This window comes from Vanellus vanellus (assembly GCF_965231255.1).
Source record: "Vanellus vanellus genome assembly, chromosome: 1".
NCBI lineage: Eukaryota > Metazoa > Chordata > Aves > Charadriiformes > Charadriidae > Vanellus > Vanellus vanellus.
In genome coordinates, this window is record NC_138905.1 from 189,604,336 (window position 1) to 189,631,813 (window position 27,478).

General features: G+C 37.6%; 1 protein-coding gene and 1 long non-coding RNA gene across 2 annotated transcripts in view; both read right to left on the minus strand.

The window, feature by feature from the left end:
- Window positions 1-27,478, minus strand: part of TSC22D1 (TSC22 domain family member 1) — a 95,770-nt gene that overhangs the window by 39,520 nt on the left and 28,772 nt on the right. The window lies entirely within an intron of this gene.
- LOC309686420 lies at window positions 14,859-23,029 on the minus strand. Its single transcript, XR_014270538.1, has 3 exons — window positions 22,936-23,029; window positions 15,872-16,131; window positions 14,859-14,896 (listed from the first exon to the last, which is right to left on the minus strand). It is a non-coding gene; the product is annotated as an uncharacterized lncRNA (long non-coding RNA).

The following is a 27,478-nucleotide window of genomic DNA, read 5'->3' on the forward strand; positions in this document are numbered from 1 at the left end:
TGAGAGTCCATTAAGAGAATATGTACGTATGGGCACATGCACACACAAGAGAATACAGATACCCCTGTAATTAGCCATGGGCTCGCTTCTCAGCCTCCCTAGCAGCTGTCCCCAGACCTTTGGTCTCCCCAGCTGCCAGCACGTGGCACACGAACTCCCTCGCAAACACACAGACACACTCCCTGCAGATCCCTCTAGTATCTGGCCTTGGACTCTCGCTCTACAGCAGCTGGCCCCCACAGCCTCTTGCCTCTGGTTACTTCATGCACAGATACACAGACAAACGGGGGTCTCACCAGACACCACATTTTATCCCTTCGCCCCTCTATTTTCCCCATTGTTGTTCCTTCCCCCAAAATCACCCCGCTCCCTCCTTTCCCTAACTTTGGTCCCTACCCTAAGCATCCCATGCTGAGTTGTGTACAATCCTAAAGTGTTCTTCCCTGCGTCCCCCAGTAAGTCCCATGGTGACACTACACCCCCTTCCCAGTCCGCAAGCTGACCCCACAGAGCCTCTCTGTTTTCTCATCAAGTGTCTGTCACCCAAGTCCTCAGGGCTGATGATCTCCAGTGACAGCCCTGCCAGGAGCCAGGTCAGGGGGCTCGTTTCTCTGATGAGGTTAGGGGGGTTCCCCTGCCTGCCACTGTGCCTCAGGGCTTCTCTGTGCTCACAGAGACAAGGTTTTTAATCACATAAGCTATCACCCTTAATATTTCCAGACTGACCATCCAAAGCCATTCCAAGAGTATTTATCAAAGCCATGAAAATAACGTTTCAAAGTTCAAAGCTAGTGTGTTTGGAAAATCATCATGTTCACCACTTGTTTTAAGTTGTGGGGTTTTAGATTAAAAAACACAAGCACATCATTTATCAGATTTACTTACTCAAGCTGTTGCCCTTAAGTGTCAGGTGCTTGCTCATGTGTAATCCTAATAAACGTTTTCCAACAGTTATCAGGACACTTAAGTAATACAAAAAGCACCACATACCTTGTTGACCATATCATATTATATTTGCTTTATAAACACTCATGACTGTTAATGTTATTGCTAAGCAACTGGACTATCTACCATACAGTATTTGCATAGCACTGTCTATCAGCAAACAAATGATTTTGAACTCTTTTAGTTCATAATTTAGAATTACACATAAATAACACTAAAGAGAGTAGTTTGGCGGTGGCTTTTTTTTTTAACTTTTGATAGATTATCCAAATCATCAGGTGACAAAATCTCATTCACCACTAGCATTTAAAAGATTGGAACTGTAAAGAGATTAAAAAGTATGGGAGGTTTGGTTGTATGGGAGATGACAAGAAAGCTGAAGTTTTAATTATACAGCAGCTCTGCAAGGTAGAGGAAGCAAAACTAAAGGCATTATCTTGAATTTGCCAAGTACCATCTTACGCCTAGAAAGTGAGGAAACTCAGCTCTCCTTACTAGCTGTTACAGCAGCTGCAAAGATGCAAATCTGTTCACGCACAGAAGAAAAAGGAAGAGGAACAGACAAAGAGGAACCAGGGCTGTGTTTCTTATGCTACAACTGAAAAGCTGCTCTCTTCCATTGCCTCCCACATATTACCTTTGCCAGTAACCCTAATTCTCCCCCTTCTCTACCAATACATGGTACGATAGCTCTTTCAGATTCCTCTTCATTTCTGTTTTCTCTGAAAAGCAGAGATTTATTTTTATTTGAATTAAAACAGCGTTTCCAATGACATAATTTACAACACGTCAAAACAGCTACTACTACTGAATTATACTCTAACACTCCCTCCCTGAGTTTCACTGATGTTAAATGGTGCGTTCCCTTGTGCAAGAAAACATAGAACAATTCATATTCTGAGAGAGCAATGAGCTTGGTGAGACAAGCTGAGTGAGGGTGCGTGGCTGGGCAATCCCACTAAGGACAACCAAACCTGGTTCTTGCAGGGCTTACACAGGGAGCAACGTTTTAACAGCTGAATTTCAGTGAGGGGCTCTGAACATCTGACCTAACAAACAAGCCATGCTCTCGTCCTGCAATGATGAGCTGAAACCCTGTCAGTTACAGCTACGGAAAGGTCAAATATACAGTAAGAGTCAGTGTAGTGTTTTAAATGCCCCATTCTTCCATGCAGAAGCATCACCTCTGTTGTATGGTGTAAGCAGCCATACACCAGCTGAACAGCAGCAAGAGGAGCTTGCATATTCCCGTTACTGTCAGGTCAAAACAGTGGGTTATTTTAGAACTACTCCACAAGAGACATTTAAAATAGACAGATGAATGATATGAATTTGGAGTGGTGGGTGAGACTACAAAAATTCTGATTACCAAGCATCTGGAATTGAATGCTCTACTAGCTAGAGATTAACCCAAATATTAGTTAGGCAGGTTTTCTAAGCATGGAGCTTCAGAAAGTCTACGGCTGCCCACACAACCATATGTTTAGACTACACCAGACATTGCCAACAAATAGCATTACTTTTTAGGTTGATCCTTCCCTCATCATCATTGATTTCTCACCTGTACCCTTATCAGGGAAGCTGATCACTGTTAGCAGCCTACAGCTCAACATGGACATGAGTGCAAAGACTCACACACGAGAGGATATACAACAAAGATCACGCAAGAGAATATACAATGGATTTAAGCTGCTTTTGCACAAACACCCACCTGTTAGCACTGTTTGTGAAGTTTCTAGGACAGATAATATCTTTCCTGTCTTGAACATGAGAAAGGAAGCTTCAGTTTGCTTGTAAAGTCCACACTACAACAGCTGGGGTAGAGGGAGGAAGAAGTGGCAAGAAGGATGTCATACCCACCAAGTGGAAGTGGGTAGCCAAAACAGAATATTGCTACCCTTTCAAAAATGGAAAAAAAAAAAAAAAAACAACACACAAAAACCACATAAACAACTTCCAAGGAGACACTCTTAAAATTTTAAAGCATTTGGCTAACAGCAAGAAATAGAAGTAGACAGAGTAAAGCTGAGGACAAAGGATAAAACTCCCTACCTCTCTAGTCCTATGTCATCTAATTATCAAGCACTGCATTAGTAAAAACATGTTCCCAGTAGAAGAATTAATTTAAATAATTGTTTCCTCAAGTTAAATAGTTTTATGAAACAATATACATTTAGTATTTATACAATGATAGTACATGGCATCATACAGGCCTGAAGTCTCTGTAGATAATGGACTACACATCAACTCTGTCTTCATGTTAAAATGTAAGGTATTCTGCAGACTACACCTCTGAATTTTCCCAGGGAGAGTTGGGAAATACAGGAGGAAGATAGACAGATCCTTTAAAATACATTACATATGCTTACTCAGATCAACATGTTTTTAAATCATATCATAAACTCACATTATTTTCAATATAATGAAAGACAAGGGAAGCAAAGCACGCACGCTCAGTGTCAATGGAAAAATACTCACGTGCGGATACACTGGGATAATCTTAGTATTAGAATGCAATAGTATCAGATTTGTACTGGTTTAATTCCATTACCAAAATAACAAGTTGGACCAAATTTAATGCTAAGTCCTGACACATCCGAATTAAGCTAGAACTTGGATATCACAGTGGTAACATGAAGGCATGAAAAAAGGCCTTTCAAGAATATATCTTTACATACATGTAACAGCTCCACATGGCCTAAAATTCTCAGAAGGAAATATGACAGAAAGAATTAAGAGAATTTCATCAATTTCAATGTTGTTGATCCGAGAAACATTAAAGAGCCTTAGTCAAACTGCTATGGTTTCAGCACTCAGGTTACAGAGGAAATGACTAATATAACGTCACCAAGTATCTGTTGTACTTACATCAACATTATTTTAGTTATTCTTTGTGATGATTCTCCTTCCATGTAAAATTACAAGTGCAGTACTTGGTTCAAAGTATAACGGAAGGAAAATAAAGTCTTCATGGCTCAGCAAAGACCATTTCCTATTCTCACTTGACTTCAGAAAATTGTGGTTCCTTTGTTGTAACAAACTAATCTGCTAAGAAGAACTTTTATTTGGTCTATGTAACATCAAAATAAGCTCTAGAAAAAGGATTGGTAGAAAACAAGAACTCCAGCCTCAGATTTGTGTTAGCCCAATTAGAAAGTTACAGCCAAGCTGTACAAGATATTAAGTCATGTATCTGTAGAAGCAGAAAGCACCTATTTCTGCATGTGAAGCACCATCTGCAAGCAATAAACTTCTCTATCTTATTCTGGCCTCCAGGAACATGAATAATGGCCTTTCACACAAAAGAAACACAGCTGGAGGGGGTGCCAAGATAAACCCAGAGTACTTATGTTTACTGTACGAAGTCCTACACAATCATCAAGAGTTCCCAGGAATAGCCTCTCCTGGAAGCCTGCGTCTCACTTCTCCCTACACATGCCCCAAACTACACCACCTATTCTGACACGCTGTAACAAATAGATTTAGTATAACCCAGAAGCCGTTAATATGCCCCAGGAAGAGAGCAGGAAGAGAGATTTCCAGTTGAGATACTAGAACAGACCCTCTTAACAGCACCAGCAGGACTGCTTAACACTGCATTTGGGGAAAAAGCGCTGCCCTATGCACCGTTATCCTTCCAAGCAACAGTGAAGTCAAATAAGCACATTTAGGGTCAGAAAGTACCCTGTAATTTGCAAGACAAATACAGCAGGCAACTATGTCTACCAGAAATACTGATATGCCCTTCAAGGGCGCAGCAGCTCACAGAGCATAAATCGAGACAAAGATTCCTAAAAGGTAAGACACCACGATTTGGTAACAGTGTTAGATAGTATCTGTCTATCCGTAAGGACCACAACATATCCATGAAAATTCAGTAGCCACCTTTCAGGTAGGCTGCACTGCAGTAACAGGTCCTCTGTTAATGCCGTACAGAATTCTTATGCCCTCCCCACAAATGGGAAATTAAGGTGGTATTAATGAACACTCTTGAGTCCTTAGATGAATGAAAGGTCTTTTTATGAAAAATCTTTTTATAGATAGCCTCAGGACTCAAAAGCATCTCTTCAAAATAGAAATCTCGAGTTGACACTCTTGCAAATACAACACAAAAGTAGGAGACACACTTCAGTGTCTGAATCCACTTCTACAGCAAAATTATTTTAATTTTTTTTTTTCCCCTCCAGTGGGATCTTTGGTCTTGGTCTTATATACTGCTATGGTTGTGACTGAGAAATACCTAAGTCCACAATATCTGAAGTTTAGAAAGTACTGAAAAATTAAGTTGCGGGTCATGTTATATCATTACCATTTCTAAAGGACGATTCCACCTTTGTCAAGCCCTAGCCCACTTTATTCCAAATTTCACTGAGCTAGCTCACTCAGCTACTAAACCATAGAAGTGGCAAAGCCATCTCTCGATAAGTACATTTAGTGTTTTTTAACAAAAGGAAATCCCTTCTAAAAAAAAAAACAAAAAAAAAAAAAAAAAAAAAAAAACGAAAAAAACCCTACACTTACAAATGCTTGTTCTGAATCAGGCTTGCACATCGTTAAACAAGTTCGTAACATACCTATTCTTCATCACTGCTATAGCTACCACGAGCAAGCAGATTCAGCAACTTATTTCTTTTAAACTTCACAATTTAAGATTGAGAGCTAAAGCCACCAAACACCACAAATGGTTTAAAAATCCGTACTGCTTACATCAGCCATCTCTTTTACTTAAAATGCAAATCAGTGACCACCAAAACCATGTTAATACTTTACTTAAAAATTAAAGAATTAATTGACTTAATGCCTTGTTAATCAGTCTGTGCTCAGCATTTAAACCTCACTGCCCTTACAGGGCAAGAGCATTCAGGTCAAGTCAAAAAAGCAGCACACGGGAGTAACAGATGGCAAAAAAACCAGCCCGATCTAGTGACAGAGGACCACCACCACTGCAGTGACTGATCACCGTTCCTTGTTGGGACAAAACATTCAATTACACATTAGTGCAGAACATCACGAATGTAGTACAGAAATATTGTTTTGAAAGGCTGAGGAAAAGTTATTTTAAAGCCCTTATCTATTTGATGTTTAAATGCTGGGTTTGATGGACTTAAAGTCAAAAGAAAGAAATAAAAGTTCTGAGTCCCCAACGCTGTTTACAGAAGTGATATACTGCACCAACACACTATATTCATCTACAGAAATACACAGATATATTTATATAGATATAGACATATAATCTCACTTGCACAGAAAAATATACCTGATACTCCAAGATACTCTTACAGGCTGCAGGAGTTTGGAGTTGATATAAATTCATGCTTTTAACTTACCAAGCATTTAAAAAGATGCAAATGTAATAGTTTTGAAGCTGTAGAAAACAATATCCTCTCTCACTGAAATTCCAAATTTTAAAAATAGTCATCTGCATCCTTAACTTGACCTCCTTATAACCAGAGGAATAGCTTCCTTACAGAACTTGTTATCTTAGTCTGCTTTCTGCACGGAATCACATTAGTTGCTTTAGTTTGAGATTATTTTGGTTTTAGCTTTCATTTTAAAGGTCAGTATGAGCATCTAGTGCTATGAAGCAGCTCTTAAAATACATTAAAGACAACAGAATTTAAATTTATCACTTTTCTTTCACCCTTCAATATGTGTCGCATAATATACAGCATCATCTTCAAAACCCCCACAATATACTGTTATTCAACTATAGATCTCTTTGTAACCTGATTGTAGATACATACTTGTGTATATATATGCACACCAACACACAGATAATACTCACGGGTGAGAAAGGTATATTTTGATTTTTTCTATATATAGGAGCATAACATTTATTGTTAAACACTAGAAATACATATTTAGTTCCCTTACCTGTAAGAAAGCTTTAATTTAGTAAAAGTCTAACAAGCTTACAGCTAAAGCCATCGCAGTATAGTAGATAAAAACCAAACTTTTAAATGTTTAATTAAAAAAAAAAAAAGATCTTTCTACTACCTACAGAAGGAAGACACTACTACAAACCCCGTCAAAAAAAAAAAAAAAAATAAGGTCAGTGTGCTAAATAAGACAGGAACTAGCAAAGAAGGATAGAGGGCTTATTAGAAGTAGAAGGTCCTCTCTAGTGAAGCCTTATGCTGGTCACAAGGACAAATTATTCCTTTTCAAAAACCCTCAAACTGTGGGAAAGAAAACAGGTTAAAATCCCCAGTCTTTCAAAGTAATTGCTTTCATGTCCTGTTATAAAGAGAAAGAAGCATTGTACCATATATTATGCTGGACTTTATAGTATAGGTCTCAAACTCCACCTTAGTGGCATTTTTGTCTTAATGACATCCTTGTACGACAGCCTATGCTTAAATCGGAATTTTGAGGGAACAATTTTCAACTCTGGGTGCAAACAAGGAAGTTCAAGTTCACTTGAGGTGTAGATAAAAACCCTTGCCTTATAAATCAAAATAATTAATGATTGTACTAAAATACAATCCATGGGTCTCATTTACAAAGCCAAGTCTCCTTCTTGGCATTGACAGAAGGGGGGAAAAAAAGACATCCTGAAATATTTTATATAGGCTAAACTGAAGTTTAGATTTGAGGGGGTAGGTGGAAACAGCATTCATAGCACGTTACAGTCACGACAATTCTAGGTTAAAAGGTAGATTCCTGTTATTTTGATACAGGTCCAGGCTTTTTTTTTTTTTTATTTTGAAGTATCAAGATTAGTGTATTTCATAAATTAGGTTATGGACCATATTGAAAGCAATGAATTTTCCAGGTTTACCTAACCTGGAAGGATTCCCCAGTGGGTGGGGGTAGTTTGCTAGGTAAATAAAATCTCCTACTTGTGCCAGAAATTAAAGAGGAAACACAGGGGCAAAGAAGAGGGAAAGAAATATGGGACTCTTGGCAGTTTTATTGTATTTGCTTTTAGCTAGAGCAGAAAAAAAAAGGTCCTTTAGGCAACAAGAACACCCGCCTTGCAGAAAGCCAGTTGCTACGTGATTTACTCCAGTACAGTCCACAGAAAAAGTTTTTTAAGGAGGAGTGTCCTGAGAATAACTGAATATCACAAGCCAATCAGACTGGTGAGATTATTCCCCAAATCAAGGCCTTACACAATGTGGTTCTCAAATGTCTCCCATGTAAAATTTTGCACTCTGTGCAAAGAAACAAATATGAACAGCTAATCAAGTCATAACATCTTGCATATACTTCAGTATTTACGTAAAGGCAGAAAGGAAGGTTTCTTTATAAAGTACACTGAATCACAGAGCAAGTCAGATTTTGAAACAGTAGGCGCTCCAAGAGGGACACAAAACAGATGGTAGTTCAGAGTGACAAAATGTGACAATATAAATCATTCACTGCCTATGTGTAAAGGCAAGTTAAGAGCCTAGATTTATCTCATCCATTCATATATGGTGTTCAATCCCTCAGAAAAACGTTTAACTTGAAGTCATAAGGAACGGGCAAGGACCACAGCCCTTTGTATCATTATTATATTGCCACCAAGATCACTATTTTAAAGAGTCTTTGAAGGATGCAGGAAATTAACCTGAAACAATAACTTAAGTTCAACTACAAACAAGAATTTGGGTGTTAAGATTACCTGGAGAGACAAGCAAAATGCCCTGCAGCTGAAGTACTGCCATACTGGAAGCACTGGTTTGACTGCAAGCCATAGAGATACTCTCCAGTCTTCCAAGTAACATGTATTTTTGGAGAACAATGTGTGGACTGATACGGGGACAAAAGTTTCCTTGATTTTTCTTAAGTATTTAGTCTCTGAACAACCGTGGTATTACTGTTCATCTTTCTAATTTGCAGAACTGTTTTATTAAAAAAACAATTCTGAGCTAGTTAAAAAGGAAGTATTAGAGACCTGACTAGTATACTCCTTCAACAGGGATAGACGGGAAAAGTCTCCAAAACCAATGGAAGGATAGTGAGGAATAGCTAAAAAAAGAGTGATAGAACTCAGCATTAATGCAAGGGAACGAATACTTAAAAGATATCACCAGTACCAGTATAAAGGGAACAAAAATGTCAATACAGAAATAATTTCTTGGAACACTCCTCAGCATAATACATAACAGAAGGCGGCATTATTGTTCCCTAAAATACTCAGAGAAAATAATTTCATCATGTGCTTTGTAAATACTGTTTAAGAAAGTTCAGAGCTCAATTAAGCAATGTATGAAAAGTATTAGTTGCTTTCTAGGATACTATAAAGGTAAAACTAAGAAGAGATTAACACATGAAAAGCTAAAAAGTTTGTGATAGCCCATTCTCATTTTTACAACTACTCTTAATTTATTAAGAAAGAAACTAATATAAGTTCTTTCTGTGAATGTCCCTATTCTCATCTCCCTATCATTTTTTTTAACCTATTTCTATCTTCAACCAGATCCAACACAGGGTTCACATCTTCCAAAGATGGAACCTTTTAAAAAGTTTACATAAAAATAAATGGACAAGTCCAGGAGCCCTTCTAAATTGTCCCTACTTTCCCCTTTAAAAAAAAACCCTGCAGCATTAACTCAACTGTTTTAGACACCATTAGGTGATAAACATAACCAGTGCCCAAGGCATAATAAAGCTTCAAAACAGTGCTTATGCTGTATTAGACAGCAGAGAACCTAGCCACACAAGCTACAAATCGATAGGAGTTCAGACTTTACTAGTGTCATTGCTTGTGGGGGCTGCAGGGGGGGAAGCTTAGCTGCTGTGAGTGATTTTTCTGTCACGTCTACTGCCTGTTAAGGGAGAGTTTCTACATTAGCTGGCTGCTCGTTATTCCAATTCCTGCGCTGTTCCAGTATCCAACTCAGCCTCAATTTCTCTGCAGTCCTGAAGTCACCCAGGAACATCCCATGTGTACACAGCAACTGTGCTGAAGTTAGTTGTTTTTCATTTACTCTTACGTGCTTCAGTCTGATTTCATCTCTCCATCATTTATGCATGTACTCAAAAAAGATTTTGCAAATTAATTTTTCATGCTTTCCTCATCTAATGCATAGTACTACCAGAGATCAGGAAGGCATTTTAAAAAGTATTTCAAATTTTAATATTCCAATAAGTTCTAAATACACGCCAGCAGCAGGTGTGTGAAAATTCCCCTGAAACGTTTGACCAGATAAGGATGCTTTCCCAAGTCACGGCTTATGTGTTTTTAAGGTAATTTCCACCGTGTCTCAGAGGTTCATGTTTCATACTCACATGCTACTTCACTTATGCTCCACATTAAACAGTATTTCCTAACCTTCCATAATACCCTCCCCTCACTGATAAATGCCAGCATATACAGCTGTGGGATAACATAACAAATAAGAACAGAATTAAACTTCTACCTTAAGGAGCTAAGATTTCCTCATTTTATGACTTAAGCCTTCCTGTAGCCATAGGGAACCAAGCTTCGGAAAAACTGCTAAGAATCTGTTATTTGTCAGTAATTTCTGCAAAATTACATGTCCAAACAGCTTTTCCATTCTTTCCGTAGCCCCATGCAAAGAGTACAGAAAACGGTATTTTAACTTGTATTTTTAACAAAGGTTTCCTACCAACAAGAAGCAAAAAGTTTGCAAGCCATGCTGCCTAGGCAGTTAAACCGGTCTTAATCGAGGTAGCATCCTGAAAAAACTGCATAAGCTGCAGAAAATTCCATCGTATTTTTACTAGTATTAAAAGTATGAAAATACGCTGATCTACCGTTTAACGTATAGTGTTATTTGACAAGTCTTTCCATTTTTCACCAAAAAGGCTAAAACAGAGACAGTTAATTTCCCTATATGCCATGCCAGTAATTCTAAAGATTACTTAAAGTGGTATTAATTTCTAAAGAATGCCTTTTCTGAATAGCAGTTTACATTTGCTGGCAATCTTTCTGCATTAATATTATCATGATTTTAATGTGGGCTCTAAATGAGATAATTCCATCTGATGAATAAACCTCAGTTCAAGTCAGCACAAAGCTAAATTTTGGGGAAATCTCTCAACCACATTTGAATCTTCAAAAGTCAATTATGATCACATTAAATATATTTATAATCATAAAAGTTTCATTATTTGTTCAAATGCTACTTACTTCAGAATTACAGATGGTATCTTTATTTGAATTTGGCAAGAGGGGGTCAGATACCAGTAAGTTTGAAATATTTGAAGTAGTTCCTAAGAAGAAAACCACCCCAAGCCATATGCTTCTCTGTGCAATGTCTTATAACCGTCCATCAGGATTAATAAAATTATTTTGTCCCCATAGAAGTGATACTCATTTGTGCAAGACAGATTTCTTCACTTACTGTTCTGTCACAGAAGCCTGAACCCCACACATTTTCCTGACCTCCACTTGACTGGTACTTAGAAAAAGCAAGAAATATCAGTTTCTAGCAGGGAGAGAGAAAAGGAAAGCCACTCGTGTGACAGCGGATTAAGGAAATGAAACATTATGGGACAGTTTATTAGAACAGTAATTTTATATTCTTAAAAAAAAAATAGCAAGTGATCAGGGAAGCATTACTGTAATCAGCAAAAGAAACACAAACTTAATACGGTCTTCAAATCCATTTTTCAAATCGTTAATTCGTAATGCCTTCCATGCTATTTAGATGACCCAGCTTCTTTAGCAGCAAAACCCAACAAGTCCTGAAACAAGCCACCAACTCACCTCATGTTGCTGATACCAACTTATGGACCTGGCTTAGGAGCTGTGCAGCCACCAACTCTTCATAAAGTCCATGCAAGAAACAAAACTGGAAGGGTTCAATCATTTGTTACCATTGCTTTCAGAGAACGCCTTTTTCCAGTTTTCAATTAAAAACACTTTTCTAAACTAACCCCTAAATCACATTCATTCTTTGAGGGATCAATAACACAGGTCTGGCAAACCAAAGTATCAATCTACTTTCCTCAATATAAAAAGAGCTGAAAAAGGATTTTTCTCACTGCTACCTCCTCAAATCCCAATTCCCTGCAAAGAGGGCTGGCAAAGTGAAATCCAACTTACAGCACACCACTGCTGATGGAACCAGTCTGGCTTCCAGAAGTTCATAGAAAACTTTTGATGTTTTGTTACCCATCTCCCTCACCATAAAGCAAGGTAATATAAACACCCCATACCCTATGCTCTTTATTCTCATTTTCTTGTTTATAATATCAACAGCATTTTCTGGTTTAAAAAAAGAACACATTTTTTCTTACATCTCCCTTCCTTAAACTACTCTAAGCTGACAAAGCTTCTCTCACACAAATGACAGGTTTAGCTCTGGTTGAAGTAGCAACATTAGCAAGATTTTCCCCCAAATCTCCTCATCTTTACAGAACACTTCCTCACTCTCAAAGCATCCCGTAACAGAGAAAGAGTTGCAACATAAGCCACATAGGGTGGATAGAAGGTGGAAAGAAGAAAGCAAAACAAGATAGCTCTTCTGAGACAGGGGTGAAGAGCTGTCAACAGCCAGGATTTTATTGACTGATTTTATTGGCTATGAAACAATTAGGAGGAGCTGGCATCTGGTCAAGAAGATGTGAAGGATTACATAAAGTGAGTTAGGTAGCTCAAATGCTCAGAGAATCTTAAAGAGAATAGAAAGAGGAAAAATAGGAACACTACGAGTCTATCTTGTGAAATTCTGTTAGTACTGGGGATTAAAAACCTCTAAAATCGTACGGTGTTTTTCCATGCTTCCTGGCATTCTGGAGTCAGAGTCGTCACTCAATACTCATACAATTACGTTAAGTACAATATAAACAAGAAGAAAATGGTTTTAGACATCTTTATTATTTAATAACATAAAGGCAAGAGTTATTGCTCTAAAGAACCCAGGATTCCAGCTGCAAAACTCAGAGCACGATAGTAATATGCTAACACAATGCTAACAGACAAGTAGTATCAAAATACTGACTGTAGAAGAGCAACAGGTTTTTTGGCTTGGTTTTTTGGGTTTGTTTTCTTCTAATTGTGACTATGGAGAGGAGGGGGGAGTAAAGTCATTTTAGCAATCGAGAGAATAATATTAGAAACAGTTCTCAGCACCCCTGTTATTTTACTACAAATATTTAGTGTTCATAAGTATTTGATGGTCTTAAATTTACCTTATACTACAGGACAAAATGACCCAAAACTGTGGCTTAGGCAAGTATACTTATTCAGAAAGGCACAAACAATATCAAACCATAAATGGACTAGAAGTTAGAAAAACAGGTATATTCAACTAAAAGCACTGCTAGCACAGATCTCTAACCACAGATGTTAGTATTCATTTCTCAGACTCACAGATCTTCAGCTTATAACTTCTAGATTACTCCTGTTCAGCACACAATTAGTGTCTGTACCTATAACAACTACTCAATGTTAAATTCATCACATACATATTTCCACATATTAAAAAAAAGTATTGAATTTGATACATTAGAGTTAAACTGTTTTCTCTTTAAGCTTCAAAGTTCACAAGTGTTACTGTGGTTGCATATTTTAATACATCCATCTGACTATCTGTTTTCTAAAAAATAAAAAAAACACAACAGGTTATAAATTTAGCATTTTACTCAATAACCACAGAAGCAGCAAGACAAAGTTCGGTATTCACAGAAAAAAAAAAAAAGGATATCAAAAAGCCGTCCAACAGATAGCTAAATTTCAGAAGGTCCAGTGAAAATGGCTCACTACATAAGTATGCACTTAAACAGCACCATCTGAACAATTATTTTTAGAATGCACCAAGACTGCAATGCATTCCAGCATAGTAAGAAGTCCCAACTGCCATGAAGCAGTAGCCTCAGGGCTACATTAAGACTGTTCAACAATTTAAATATGTTGGTGAATTTAATGAAAGATCTAGGCATTAGTTTAAAAACAATGTTTTGTGGTAACCGATTTAAGAAATTCATTGGATTCAAGCACAAGCATCCGACTGGTTTACTCCAACTGCCTGAAGCAGAAAACAGGAAAATAAAACTGCTCTTTACCTACTGCCAGAGGGTCCAGTTCACCCTCCTGCCACCCATTCTCACGCTTAGCTTCAGAACAAAGCTTTCCCCTTTCCTAATCTGAACATTAAAAGTAAGTCCTATTCTTCAAAACTAATTTCCTATAGTAAAAAGAACAAGGGTACATGGGCAAGCACGTGCTGTTCACTACTGCCAAACATAAGGTTTTTATTTGAGATCTCACAAGACAATTAAGTTTGACTATAGAATCCCTTAGGGGGTAAACAATTAAAGCTTTCTGCTTTCGAACAAATAACTTCTCACTCAAAGAAAAATCTGAGATTTTCCACTTTCATAGCTCTCAAACACTTCCAACATACCTTTTCTTGACACAAAACCACAGGAAACCTCAAAAGATGCAGTAACTTCCCATATTGCCATTGTGACATTTCTGGCTCAGATTTATTTTTAAGTAAACTTGGAAAGATAGAAGCCTAATTAAATACCATTTTCACAAGAAGCTTTATTAATATTATTTCTAATCATTTAAATGGACTATAAGTAGAAAAGGCTTCACAAATATAACATAACAGCCTGAACCACAGCAGAACCCTGTTTCACAGATTCACGTGGCATCTCCTATGCAGGGGACAGCAAGATCCGATCACATTATTAGACCTGTAAACTCTTAAACTTGGATTTATTGACTTGATCTTCAGATAGGAAGATGCCAGGTTTAGGTTTTATAAAAGACATCTTTATGACATTGTAACAAAAGGACCATGGGAGGCCAAACAAATTTCCTAAAGAATGATGCATTCAGAAGTAATTTTCTGCCTAGGCCTCCATTTCTAGGGTGACTCTGTGTGATGGAAAAAGGAGTCATTTCTTTCCCAATCCCATTTTTGTCAGGAGATCCTGCTTAAGGAAGGCCAAGATCCAAACCCAGTCATCTTCCAGCAACATAAATGGCTCTCAAGATCTTCTGCTGAAGGCTTGTGATGCAGTATAAAGGTTAGAAGGTGTCCTGAAGCAATTTGGAGGGAATGAAGAGGGAGAGAAGAGTCACAAGATGCACCAAAGTAATAATGCACGTAACATAGTTCCAAATGACTTCAACTCAGCACGAAAGAGGAACTGGTAAAATCTCCTTAGAATTTCATTGCCAGTTTTCAAGTAATTCCTTTCGCTAAAAATCCAAAGGAAATTTAGAATAAACTTCCTGTGCCAGCAATGGCATAGCTGGAGAAAGAAAGGTCTGATTGTGGGCTACTGATGTTTGCAAGGAAGAGGCTGTTGCTCTGCAGTGTGAAGCAAGGAAGGCAGAATTTACCTGAGCTGATTCTACCGATTCCCCTTCTCTGGCCCTGAGGGACTGCCGATCTTGCGGGTTAGTAGATGCCCTAAATCAGGGCATCCCAGTTTATTTTCTTCACATGGACAAAGAACCAGGACTTAACAAACCCAGCAGCCATAGGCTCCTCTGAAGGAAGAACGTATTTACATGTTTCGAACTGGGGAACTTTTTCAGTGCTGGGAATCAAGTCAGATTTCAAACCCATTTGGCGGCCTCCACCTTATTGCGCATTCAAACCTGGCACCGGTGTAAAGAGACAGGGAGGAGATGAAAATTGTGTGGCTATGGGCCATATACAATCACTGCCCATACGTTGACCCCAGCCACCAGTTTTTGCTCTTGACTTAGTTTCCTGTCTAGAAAAGGGTCAGACAAAGGATGTCATTAGTGCTTCAAAGAACTGAAGTACAAATATGACCCATGGACAGGAACCTTACACAGAGGCATACAAACATACTTTCCAAGTGCCCGGGATATTATTTTCTCCTCTCTCTCTCCCCCACATTTTTTCTTTACAGCTCACACTCTTTCCCTCTCTCAGCCTAGAGAAGTGGAAGACAACATCAACAAAAAAAGCATAGAGAAACAGCATAAAGTCCATCCTTCACACCTGAGCGGATGGCAGTTCAAAGGGGCCCTACCTACCTGCAACCCTGTTGTTTGCTTCAAGAACTCTGTTTGCCCAAGGAAAAAGAGACGAGCAAATCCTGGAAGCAGATCCTTCCCCAAAGGAAGTTTCTTTCTGAGTCTGCAACCTGGAGCTTTTGCTTGAGACTCAGTCCTCTGAGCGGATTCTTTCTTCAAACTCTCACACTGGTTCTTTACTTTTGTGGGCAGCTGGAAAAAGAATGAAGCCGTAGGCTGAGGCAGGGACTCCATACTTCCAGGATAGGGAGGCAGAAAGACTGGAGGGGAAGGAAAAGTGCTAGTTGGTAACTTCTTGAATAATGATCTGCATTCCCTCATTTTCTGCCACACAGAGACATACACATAGTCACTGCAATAGGGGAGGATGACAAGAGATGAGTACCAGACATGCATTTTTTTTCATGCTCTGATGCCAAAAAAAAACCCAAAGTGTTGAGCTGTGAACTTTCAAGACTTTTAAGACATCTACCAATAGATGAGATCAATCATAAGATGTTTTGTCCGGAAAGTTCTCTCAGTTTGTTACAAGTAGATGTAGGTGGAGGAAAAAAAAAAAAAAAAAAAAACAAACCAAAACCCAAAACCATTTAAGTGCTCATTTCTTGGAAAAAAAATCCAAATCTCTCCTCTGTTCACTTTCTCTCAAGTGATTTAAAAATGGCATCTATTGCAATGCAGTGAACATCTGCCCATAATCTCTTTAAGAAACGGTCATACTTACCTGAATGTTTCCCTCACCAATGACTTCCTAACGCCACTCCCAACTGCTCTGTAAAGGCCTTACTCCAATCTCAAGTCTTCTACTCTATTTGCAAAATCAGATCAGTCAAACACTGACAGCAGTTTAATGCTCTTGTGATGACCTCTGACTTAACCTAGGCACCTTATGATTGCTGTGGAAGTTAAGAACCTACCCAAGTTCCTGGATCAGGTTTCTGGATTTCCAGAATAATCCTCTTTTTTTTTCCCTGAAAACCTAGATGTCCTAGGAGTTGATTATCATTATTTGAACAACAAAAATATAATGCATAAGAGCACTGAAATTTTCTCTGTCACGAATCACGAAAGCTGATAGACTCCTGTGAAATTTTATCAGCAGCATGGAGCCGACATGCAACAAAACAGAACTAGAAAGTCACTGGACTTCAAACACAATTATATGCATAGCTGCCTGTCTATGTATGTACTGGTTAGTGTCCATTGCAATACCTGTTGCACAACAGCAACAGTGTCTGGTACTTGCACGTAGGGTAGCCGTTGAGCTGTGTGCCTAGGATGAGGCACTACCATTTTACCTGCAGTGCTCTTCAGTGCTCTCAAGACACCAGGTAAAGCATGATCCAATAGTTAACTAAGGAGGTATGCTACTCATTACGTTTGATGCAATTTCAACTTAATTCATTTGGGGGGAATTTTGGTGGTGTTTCTTCATTCTCTTCTTTAGAGCACACACCTAGACAAAACAGCGTTACATGGTTAGGTATCTCATGTGTCCTTCAGTTATAAGTTTTCCCCTCCTTAAAGAAACTTTCCTTCATTGTGCTCCGAATAATACAAGGAGAAGCTGGAAAAAGAGCTAGGTTTTGTCATTAAAACCACAGCAATAATGTATTTTTAAAAAGGCATCTTTAATTTTTGCAGTTATGAGTAGCAGACAGGGGAAAAGTCCTTTTTTTTTTTTTTTTTTGTTTAAAAGAGGTGACAGATAAAGCTATCAAGGACAGAACCTGATATCCTACAGTAATTAAAACAGAAAAATCAGTAAGTTTTTTTCCACAGAAACTGTTTGGGCATGCAGTAAGATACGCTGCTTCTGGTTCCTCTGAGGACACTGAATATGGTGATGGCATCCCAGTTTAAGGTAAGAGGCTTTGTTCTAAATAACAAGACTATTTCATAGAAAAAAATAGGATTAATTGTCTTTTAGTGGAATTTTATGACTTTTCAACAACATGAGACCAAGATGTGTTCCTATAGCTTTCAATCTGACAAAACATTGCCTTTTTAATTATTTCAGATCAGCTTTCAAAGGTCAGAGAGTCAGGTTCAGTATTTTCATATGTGTGTTTGTGAAAGATCTTTCTGTTTGGAAAGAATAACTGACCAACACACACATAAATGTACTTGACCAACAGATGTCTCCAGGATAACATTTATACTCTCCTCTTCCGGTAAGGTAGAGGATCCAAGATAAAAATAAAAGAAGATATAACAAATAGAAGACATTCAATGCAAATTTCTACTGCTCTGTACTTCCTGTCTAAGAAACCATCACAAAAGGACAGTATAATTGCAAGAACATTTCTTCTTAAGATTCCCTTGTTAATAGAAGGTTTTTTTTTCACCAGATAACTTGCAATACCTTGAATCTTGGGAACTTTTCACGTTGCTAGTGCTTGTTACCTACAATTCATAACTACAATGCCATATACAGCATTATAGTCCTAGTTTCAGGTAATGCGTTGAAGCCTACAAACATTGGTAACACTTCAGAAGTCAATGTTCTTTCCCAGCTCAAAGTAACAGAAGGTATCAGAGCAAATCAACCAAGAGGAAGCAGCCTAAACCCAGCTTATTGCAGGTTCCTTTCAAACAGGAATCTGCCTAGGGCCTCTAAAATACCAAGATAAGGCTGCCTTTGAGAAATCCTCTTTCACCAGGGAAAGATCCTATTCACTGGGAAAAGACTCCAGATCCCCTTGAATGTACTGCACAGTATGAAATCACCTATTGAAGTTTCAGGGGTGTAGAAGAGCGGATTACTTGGTCTTATTCTGTTGATGTAGCATTTCAGTAGAAGAGACAAAAAACCAATGTAAAATTTAAGGCAAGGGGGAGCATTTGAGGACTTTGTCCAGTAGTGTTTTCCTCAAGGAAACAGCTGAACAACAATACAGTTTCTGGAAGATCAATCTGAAACATGCTGTTAGGAATAACTTGTTTTTAAATTCCTTCCCATACATCAAGGTCATAGTACCTCTCCTTTTCCAAGAAAGGGAGAACTCTTTACTTCAAATTTTTATCCTTTCATACATCTTTCTTCCTTTGAACAGACTTATCTTGAACTCTAAAGAATAAACGAAGTTGGTAATTTTAGCGTTCTAGCTATCAAAAATACTAACTTGATTGATTCCTATATTCAGTTATGTATTTCAGGCTGAAACAACTACACCTTTCTGCATTTAGACAAGAAACACTAATAAGTACTCCTTTGCTCTTCTAAAGATTTAAAAGAACAGAAAAGAGGTCTAGAATAAACCTTCCAAAGCACCTGAATCCCTCTTAGGGGAATTTTGGGAGAGGTTTTTTTTTTTGTTGCCTCATATCAATCATCAGAAGTGATTCACGCTACTGAGATGGGATGTTAAGCCAGCTTAAGCAGCTGAATATATAACAGCTCTTCTCAATCATTGTACCGTAGAGTTTGCTGATTTACCTCAAGTGCAGGCTGTGATGGGATCCTTCTAGTTGGAGCAGGAAGAAATTATGGCTGTGATGACACAAGAACAACATATGTTGATGATCTTCAGACATAGATGAAGTCAGGAAAGGCACTGGTAGTTCTGTTTGTGAGCACACAGAAGAAGGTAAGGAATCCTATAATCAGTGTTTTCATCTCCTTTGGGCAAAGGAAAGAATCTCTGCAATGTCTTTTCGTAGTGACCTGACTTTTGATAGATATTCTGGGAAGAAAACCCCCTTTAGTGCTTTCTTCCACCTTCCTTTTCTACATAGCAGGTTTCACTGCTACTCACTAATTCAAGAGCCAGTGAAGAGCGACCCCCATTTTTCTGCATCAGTGTGGTTCTGCTCAACAGCCAGTAAAGAAAAGTTTAAATAATTGTGAGTAAATTCTACTGAATATCATCTGCAAAATAAGCAAAAACAACTGAATCTATGTATTTGGTAAATGGTGTAGAATATAACTAATAATACTTTTTTATTATTATTTCTAATACTGCGGCTCCAACAACTGCAAGGTCTGGGTGAAAGAACATGGAAACAAAACACAAACTGCCACATCAGATTCAAGTTACCTGCAGCTAGATCAACTATTTCTCAACCCTGAAACTGAAATTTTAAAGCATCATGCAATTAAAGTGCAACTAACCATACGGAGTATTTGCAATTCCTAAAATGAAACGTTCTAGTTTAAGTAGTTGTTGCCCTGTTGCCATTAGTCATACCTCTAGAAACATGTGCAGACTGCAAACCCACTGCAGGATCTATGCACCAGCATCCAGTTGAACTGTTATTCAAAATAAACATTACAAGAACAACAAATTTTAGCAAAGCATCTTTCTCCTGGAAGCTAGCACCAACATGACATGCATATTAAAGTATCAACAGGAGTGATGTAAGGCTGACTGTTTAAATTCCAAGCCACTGACACCGTGAAAAAAATATTAGTTTCCCAAAACTTCCTGGTTTTGTTTTTTGGGGCCAGAAGGGGAGGCGGGGAATTGACAGGAGAGAAGGGAAGAAGCCATTAAGCATTAAAACAGCTATACCAGATAATGTTATCAAGTCCCAAGATGGAGAAAAGGCATCAAAACAATTGATCAGTATGTTGATTTTAAAAGATTAACTGTCATGCAACCCATCATTAAAAGCTAAACTTGCAGACAAATAGAATGGCAGGAATCTTGACTTTCTGAATTTCAGAATTTGTTTTAAAAGCATGTAGCTTCTCTCCATAAATGTTTTGTGCTCAACTTCTTTGAAGGCCTACTAAAAAAACAGAGAGGGCCACAGAGTCATCAAGATTATCAGGAAATGCATCCGATAATACTTGAGACTGGTGTAGGTACCAATCCCTAAAACACCCTTCCTATTGACAGTTTAGGACTGCTAAAAAGCTACAGCTTTTCTGAACTCAGTGTGACAGAGAACTCCAAAGTTGTATATAGATGTGTGTTGCTGTGACAGCTAAGAAACACAGCCAGTATTTCTTGGCGCATATATAACAGCAGGAAAACACTAGAGGTATAAAACTGAATAATTGGTTGACTACAGAAAATAGTACCTAGTAAAAATAATTCCGATTAATAGCTGCATCAATTTTATAAAATTGAAGAAATGGGTATTTGTTACACTGTTATAATTATTTTTTTCGTTTTTAAAACTGTTTTGCAAGACTATTTTTAAATGTCTTTATTAACATGCTTTTTGTTGCTTGTCAACTTTGTATGCCAAGTACAGTTGAGAGCACACCTTTTTTTTTTTTTGGCTTAACTAAACCACATTTTTAAATCAGATTAACAGACTTTACTGGCACTAATATACATTTCTGTCAAAGACAGACCTTCATTCAGCCTTAGGGAAATTCTATGCTTCTGGGCAGAGCTCATGAGCCAATATAAAAAAAAAAAAAATATTTAAAAAAAAAAAATCAGTGTTCTTAAGAAATCATACGGTGCCATGTTGTTCGCTTTTTTCCTCCTTAAGAAAGCCAGCAAAGATTACGGTAGTTATGTATACCTTGAATTTATTTGAAGAAATTACACAAAATCTGTAATTTCTTAATATTAAGTGTCTTTGTACTTTCCTTCTTAGCTCTTAATACTTGGCTTGCTTGATTTAATTTGATTCCATTGACATGCAATTAGCTTACATAAATTTCTTACTTTTTTTTTTTTAAGCATCATTTTCTTACTGACTTCTCAATCTTCACATAGTGCCTACACTTCTCTGGTCAGGGTCTTTCAGTCAGTCTATCTGCAGAACCTGGAAGCTGAAATACTACACATAAGCAATGTTAAGAGGAGTGATTCCAGTACTGCTCAACAGCCACACCAGCTTGGAGGCCTACGATTTATTTGGGCTTTGGTGGTGTTGTGGTTTTTTGTTTTGGGTTTTGTGTTTGTGTTTTGTTTTTGTTTTTGTTTATTTTTTGTTTGTTTGCTTGGGGTTTTTTTTGAGGCAGGGGGTGGGGGGGTGAGGTTCATGCTCAATTTTCAGGGGAGAATAGCTCAAGGCTTTTCTCTGTAGGTTTTGACCCTTACTCTTCTGCATGACTTCCCCCTGGTGCCTGGAGTCTCTGAGGAACTCAAATACAGCAAAAATACCCCTTCCATGCAATAATTACTTAAATATATATATTTAATAAATTAATGTTAGTAAAGGGCAACATGGATACATTGTAAAATAAAAGCTAAACAAATGAGTTGCTTTTAAAAAAGAGTTGCTGTTTAAGAAGTTCTACTTTGGAAAGTACTCAAAATATGCATTTCAGAATCGAGCACTTATGTTACTTTCCATATCAAAAACTAATTTCTACATCTGTCATGTTAAAAGAACTTCCTGACCCTAGAGCTTACAAATTTAGCATGCAGTATGACCAAAAGGCTTAAGTCTTTCATCTATTTTCAGTAGCAATAAGAACTGTACAGCCAAAACTGGACTGAGTTTTCTAGTAACTGTTACTGCTGAGACACAAACTGATGTCAAATGCTATTGTAAGCTGTGTAAGCTGTGTTAGTTCTCCAGCAGCATGTGATGTAACTAAGTCTTACTTTTGTCTAACACAATCTGGTGACAGCGCAGACAGAAACCAGTTTAGAGTCATGACTTGCAAATTATGTGCAAGCACACCATGATACCTGTGCAATATATAATCTGACTCTTAGGCTCACGATTCAAGTTTAAAGTCTCACGAGCAGTCAGTTATCTTTTAGATAATTACATCACATTTTTTATTTTTACCTAGTAGGTGTTAACAGTACATGAAATACACATTCTAGATTATATTGTACTGCTGCCACCACACAAAACATGTGGTCTTCAATTAGCTAATTAGAAGTTTTCTGCACATCTGCTGACTTAACTTTCCTTATTGGACTAGTGCCTCAAATTCACCCATATTTTAGTACCCAATTAGCGTTGTGCAATTGTCTCAAATACAACTTGGAAAAAGACCACCACAAGTTTTATCAAAAAGCTGTTCAAAAAGCAGCTGAGGTAAAGGCCGTTTGAAATTATCATTTGGCTCTGCATAAATAAAACTGTTTGCATTGAGTTGCCCCTGTATCTTCTCTTCATGCAAGCACCTTCACACCTACCTGCTTTGATCAGCCAGAACTCCCAGCTTTTGCACTAGACACAATTAACTTTGGCAGTGCCTCTTCACAGGCATACCAGTGTGCAATGTTTGACTGTCATTCTGTATCTGTTGAAATATTAGCACTTGGTTTAGCTTGTGTGCAAGAAGCAAAAACAACAGTAACAAGTCATAGGTAACAAAAAAATACATATGAAAACATATAAAGATCCATTTCTAGCCTAGGCTTACTGCTTTCATAAAATTATTCAGAACAGGGAAAACAGGGAAAAAAGACAGACATCAGACAACCATACCAAAATAGAAACTTACCCCACTGACTGATCTGGCTCAAAGAGTGTTTAACCATACCCTGAATCTCACAGGACCCTCCTTCCTTCATTTGAGTCAAGACTTCACTGACAAAAATAAACACAATCCAGGGCAGATAAAAAAGAGCTTCCCACGCACTCAGGCAAACATGCAAGACACTATGAGCCCTCTTGATAAAAACCCCACCATCTAAATCATTACTGAACGCTTCTGTATATGATTAATACATACAATGTGCATAGCTTATTTTGGAGCAAGTTTGACAACAGCATACACCAGAGATACTAAAGAACAGTCATGTCAAGAGTATGAAATCAGTTGTCTGATCTGATTTCTGTGACAAAATGTAAAGGCCAGCGTTTCCTCAAAACAGTTGTTATATTTAATAAAATGCTTCTGCCTGCAAGTTCCTAAGATAAGCTCTCCTATAAAAGACCAACAAGGCTTCTTTCCTTCCATCACATTTTCTTTTTAAGGCAAGAGTCTAAAATTAGTTTGCAGCAGCACCGAGAGATCTCTCCATTAAAATTCTCAGGTTTTAGCTGTATATTATATGCAAACTATTGTACTTTCTACTTAATGGCTTTCTAGCTACCAAAAAAAAAAAAAAAGTTAAAAAAAAAACCTCACAAGCACTCTATGCTGCAATTGCTTCTACGTGAAAAAAAGTTCATACTGGAAAAATATCTTTCACACTCTTAAAAATTAAGTCAAACTCCATCTTCTAGTTTACTGAAAAGTACAAAAAGGAAAAAATAGTGCATGTGACAAAGCTTGACATAGCCAACATAAAAAAAAAAAACCTGTAACACATGCCTAATAAAGTAGAAGTCCTTCATTGTTGGCATGTGCTCAAAATTCATTCTCTAGAGGCTGTAAAGCATTACCATTACATAGAATTCAACTGAGAATGAGGCTGTATTTTAAGTGTAGTTACTCTTCCAAATAGCTGTTTTCCCAAGTTTTAAATTATTCCTAATTCATAGTTTAATACTGCATAACTGAAATCCCCATAAGCATTTTGCAAACTAGCCCAGAGTTTAACGTTACGTAACCGTTTTTTCCCCTCCTTTTTTTTTGCTGGACAAGCATTATATGATTACTTCATGTATATAATTTTACACGTGGACATGAGGTAGTCTTCTATTCTTTTATTTCTTAACTATTCTTGTTGTAGATTTCAGTCCAACATAAAAATTTCTTCAAAACAGAACAGCCAACTTCATACTTCAAGATGTGACTTACTGTAACAGCCTGCTATTCCTAGCCTTGGCAATCTTTTCACGTCCTTTTTTCAAGTCATCAGGGAATTGCCATTTACCAGTCAAGTTCTTTCATTCTATTTTACAAACTAAAGCATGCATACGTATTTAAGAAGCCTGCATGTCAGGAAAATCATGAGGTACCCAATAAAATGTGTTCTACTGGTACTTGCACAGGCATCCGCACAACTTTGTTGGAGAGAAGCTATAGGAAGTACTGGGGTGAGCACTAAATGGCACACTGCAATGCAGCATTAAAGCATTTTTATTTTTTTTCCACATGAATTGAATGTGGGTTTCAGAAATATGGTATATTCAAGCCTATACTAATCAAAAGTTTGCTTTTCCAGCAATGTATCATAATGTATTAATTATTGATATTATGAGTCAACATTTTAATTCATCAATTTGAATCTTGTACATTTAAAATAGAAAAAAAAGGGGCACAGTAGGAAAACCAAAAGCACTAAAATATTGGTAGTCTTATTACCATAATCAAGTAATAATTGCTGCAGTTTGTTACAAAAACATGCAATGAAACATATATTCTGAGTTCAAAACTCTATGGAAGATGCTTCCCATCTCCAAACTGGTGGCAGAGAGCATTGCAGGGGGAGCAGGATGTGGGGAAGGGTATACTCCCCAACTCCAGCAGAATCACTTGAACACCTGTTAGCAGCACGTACATTGGCAGACCACTCCCGAAGAGCCAATAATTTAACCATGATAACCTTGGGCTTTAAGGAAATGAATCATTAACTGGACTGTACAGATTTTTGAGCTCCACAGTATCTAGAGCTCTTTAACTGTAGCAAAATACTACTGAGCATAGACTAAAAAAGTATGCAAACATATGATTAAACTTTACCTGCAACTTAATAAACAGTGGTAAAAGACATTATTGTGAAAGTGTAATTATTTTAAAAGGAAAGTGAAGAGACAAAACATAAATCTTAACATTCTTCTCACTACAAGTACTTGATGACTTCTTTCTCCACTTGTTCCCCAGCACGCATTAACGCAACACATATTCCTTCCCTCCTCTTTATCACTTAAATCAGATCAAATGGTTATTCTGAGCAGTGTCCTACACATTAATGTAAAAAAAAAAAAAAAAAAAAAGAATGTATATTTAGGAGCTAGCAATCAAAGAAGCCAGTATCATCTGACTACCCTGTTTTCCACCTATCATAAGGCAAATTTAAACTACTACTACAAGTTCATTTGGAGCATGAATATATAGTGTAAACAAATTTAATCTGAGGTAAAAACATGACACTATGGACAAGGCCATCAGTAATCCATCTCCACGTGGCCTAGTCATAAAGTACACAATTCAATGGGAGGAACCAGAGTTACTGCGAGGAAGCCAAATTCACACAAGCTTAACAATCCATTTCAGAACTGCAGCTAACACTAAACACAAAAATCTACGAGTTATAGGAAAAGAGGGCTCATAGCTATCATAGCAATAAACTCATCTCCCTATCTTATTAGAACTACTCATTTTATTTAGTAAATGGCTAAAGGTTACTAGAAGTTTACTTAGTTTACACACACAGTTTAAAATTCTATAAATTTGCACATTTCTAGTTACTACACTTAAATGGTTTGCAACAATAAACCACTCCGACTCCGCAAGATTAGTGCCCACTACACATAGTTCTACCTCAATTTTGATTAGGTCTTCAAAACAAAACCCAGAAGAATGTGACAAACCAAGAATTTCTGCTGTGTTCCCTACAGAGCAACTTTTGAAGCCACTGTTCAATTTAAATCCAGTTTGACACGTCAAAGAATAGGAGAGTGTCATGAAAGCAATGGAGTACATCACCACAGCCCTATGTCTGCCTCCACAAGCTCACGGTGAGGGACGGCAAGAGACACCCCCAATGTTACTCATTCTGATGGATGAGTACCAGCTATCCAGGTAGCACATCCCAAGCGGAGAAAGCGGCAGCCCAGCCTGGTTTTTTATTGTCAGGCAGCCAGCAAGGCAAAAGACACAAAGCAAAAGGGAAACTGCAGTGGGGAAGGCAGAGGAGAGATAGGAGAGGAACTTAAATTACTGGGAGCAAAGGGAAGAGCAGCATGGCAGTTAGGAAAAGGGTAAGTGTAGTGCTACAGTTAAGGAGAATTCTGATAGAAATCCCTAGAAGCCCTACACACACACACCCCCTATTTTTTTTTTTTTTTAAACTCCAGTACTCCAGAACTTTTTGTTTGTTTCTCAAATAATAAGCAAAAATACCAGGGAGGGGGTGTCAAATCTTTTAAGGTCGGTTCCTTCATCCTATACATCCTATGCTCCCCCTGTGGTAGAACCACTGAGTGGAGTGAATTCCACTGACTTGAACACTCTTGCAGCATTAACTTTCTTCATTTATGAAGCCGCCAGCAGTACTGGAACCAATGTTATGGGTATAATATTTAGGCTTCAACATTAGTCTGGCTATTGCATCAGCCATTCTATTTTTAAGTATAATTCAGCTTTTCTTTCATGATCTGATGCAAAACTGTATGGTTTTTTGTTTTTAAACACTGTTCAAATGTAGTTTGTTCAACACCACCTTATTTGCCAAATATTTAAGAGCCATTCTAATATCCAAAGTTTAACCATGAGAACATTTATTAAAAGCAGCAGTTGCTATGCTTGACAAGAGAGCTGCTAATATCAAAATTTATACTTCTAAATAATATGCAAAGCTGGCGAAAAATTATTTTGTTATTAATTCCATTTCGCTTCTTCAGGCTGTATGAAGGACATCATCAAAATGCTTGGCAACACTGTGCAAAAAAGTTAAAAGGCGTAACAGGTACTAAACTCTGAAACCAAAGCTTTTCTAACAGAGGCACTCACTAAAAACAAATAAAGAGCATGACAATTTACAATGGAAATTTTGAAAAATCAGATTATCATGGTTTAAACAATCAAATTAGGGGGATTCTCAGAAAGACAACTTCTAACCT